The sequence below is a fragment of the Elephantulus edwardii genome, unplaced genomic scaffold (genome assembly GCF_000299155.1).
Source record: "Elephantulus edwardii isolate Elephantulus edwardi_28Jun2011 unplaced genomic scaffold, EleEdw1.0 scaffold00534, whole genome shotgun sequence".
NCBI classification, from domain to species: Eukaryota; Metazoa; Chordata; class Mammalia; order Macroscelidea; family Macroscelididae; genus Elephantulus; species Elephantulus edwardii.
The window spans coordinates 145,921-148,948 of record NW_006400284.1 but is presented as its reverse complement, the minus strand read 5'-3'; positions in this window follow the sequence as shown (position 1 = coordinate 148,948).

Sequence of the window (3,028 nt, the reverse complement as noted above, 5' to 3'; positions counted from 1 at the left end):
GTTTAAAATGAAAAAAAAAAGGAAAAAGAAAAACAGGGTAATAATAGGCATTGAGTAATAATAGCTAATTGTATGAAATGCAATGTATATAAATGAAATATAATGTATGATTGTACATAAATAAAAAATATAGAGTACCAAAAAAGATTATACTCTTCCAAATTCATAACCAGTAAACACACTGAAAGTTTCAGCATTTAAACTATAGTTTTTATTTTATGTTCTGATGATGCTGTCACTCTTCAAACAAAGGAGATGAGTTTCCATTTGTTCTATAATTAACACCCTGATCTTAAGGGCTAATATTCCAAATACATCTTTTTAGACACTCAGTTATTAAAACTTTTCATTTTTTACAATCCTCAATTACTAAAAAAAAATCATATCCTCTCATTTTAAAAAAATAAAATAAAATTGAATACTTTTAAAAATATGACACTTTCTAATTGACAGAATGGCCAAATACACATCAAACCCCAAACTCATAATAATCCTACAGAATAGAGTAAAAGTGACTGCTCAAAGGGTTTCCAAGGCTTTAAATCTTTATGAAAGCAGCCAGTCATACCATTCCCCCACACAGTGGCTGACAGGTTTCAATCACTGCCTTAATAGGCAAGTTCATTCACTACTGCACCACCTGGTCCCCTCAAATATCACTTTGGTTACATAGTCTGACTAGTAAATAGACCAAGTATTAAACAAATTTCCACATAAGGCAACTGACTATATCTATGCAAGAAGAAAAAAAGTGTGGTCAATGTACCAAAGTTTTAAAGTTTTGAACTGAAAGCTCTCAGAAGTCTTTTTTAAGGATCAAAACTCTCACAGGAATTAAATAGCTCCAGGAGTAAAATCTCGATTACCTAATTGTGGAGGAACTCTTCAGATCTAAGTATGTGGTTAAGGAGAGATGCTTCTGCCTCGGGTGCAGATAGATTTATATTTGTAATGTACTAACAGTTTTGAAAAATAAGAGGCATTCGAGAAGAGCACACAGCAATGACAGAGAGAATGGGCAGTCATTATTGTGAGGTGCCATCAAATCAAATTTAAAGCGACCTGATCAATGTTGCCCTATCCTGTGCCATGCTTAGTATCTGACACATTCGAACATACTGCTGCAGTCACTGTGTTAATCCATCTAACTGAGGAACCTTGACCTTTCACCAATGCTCCTTCCTAAGCATGATTGTCCCTCTCCAAGGAATAGCCTCTCCTAGCAACAAGCCTAAAATAATGTGAGTTGAAGCTTTCAAACTACGGCTGCCTCTTCTCCCAAGACATATGTAGTTTATTCTTTCACAACCCATGGAATACTCAGTACTCTTCTCTAACACCACAGTTAAAAGGCATTGACTCTACTTTGGTCATCATTATTCATTGTCCACCTCCCCGATGCACAATGGTTGAAGATCATGGCCTGAGTCAGGCACACCTTACTCTTCAAACTGACTTCACTGCTCTTCAATAATTTGAAGAATTCTCTGACTGTAGGCTTTCCCAGGGTAACACTTCTCCTGATCTCCTGAAAGCTGATACCAAGGGTACTGATTATGGATACAAGTAAGAGGAAGTTGTTGACAGTTTCAATCTTTTCTACACTTTCCCTGATGTTGTCTATCAATTCAGTGGTATGAATTTTTTGTTGCTGTTGACACTGAGATGCAATTCATATTGAAGGCTGTTGGTTTTGATCTTCTGCAGTGACTGACGTCGTCCTCACTTAAAGCAAGCAAAGTTGTCATCTGCTTAACACAGGCTGTTGATGAGTCTTCTTCCAACCCTGTTATCACATTCTTATTCATAGAACCTAGCTTCTCAAAAAATTTGCTCAGCATACAAAATGAGCACATATGGAGAATGATATAGCTTTGATGCACACCTTTCTTGATTTTTTAAAAATGCCGTTACAATCAAAATTGAGACAAAATGCAAACACTCTTAGAAAATTTTTAAAAAAGATATACCTATCCTTAAGAGGTAAAATCATCTTTGTAAAATGTTTTCAGGGTAACTCCAAAACAGGATGTCTACAGATTAACTGATGTGTATCTATTGTTTCTCTACCATACTTCTAAATAAGATCCCTTTTCATTATATAAAGCTCACATTCCAGAAGAAAGAGCAAACTTCATATGGTAATTACTTTATGTGTTTGTACTTGTTCGGGAGGGAGAAGGTACTTGAAGGATTAAAGCAAGGCATTTTTCTTATACAAGAGCGTATGCTAAGAAGAAAAGCAATACCCCAAGAGTGAAATTAGTATAGCCACCTAGGTTTAAAAAGTGTTATTGAGATCCAGAAAGTATTAAAAGAAGATGGAAAGAGTATACAGATTTATTATACCAAAAAGAATTGATGGACACAGAAGAATTACATGAAACAACATATGAGCAAGAGCCTGTGGTGATGAAGGAAGACATTCATGCTGCTTTGAAAGAAATGGCATAAAAAAAGGCCCCAGAAATTAATGGCATACCAATTGACATTTTTCAACAAACAGACGCTGCCCTGGATGTGCTCATTAAGTTTTGCCAAGCTAAGTGACTGGAAGAGATTGATATCTGTTCCTATTCCAAAGAAAGGTGATGCAAAAGAATGCAGAAATTATAGAACAATATCATATGCAAGCAAGATTCTGCTGAAAATTATTAAAAAAACTGGAACAGCACATCAACAGAGAACTGCCAGATGTGCAGGCTAGGTTTAGAAGAGACCATGGTACTAGGGTTATCATAGTTAATGTTAGATGGGTCTTGGCTGAAAACAGAGAGTACCACAGAGAAGTGTCTACCTGTGCTTCACTGACTACGCAAAGGCATTTGACTGTGTGGATCACAACAAACTGTGTCTGACTCTGAAAGTAATGAGAATCCCAGAATATTTAATTGTACTTATGCAAAACCTATACTTGGACCAATAAGCAGTCCTACGAAGAGCAAGGAAACAATGCATCGCTCAAAATCAGGAGGGGTATATGCCAGGGATGTGTCCTATCTCCGTATTTTTTTTCAATCTATATGAG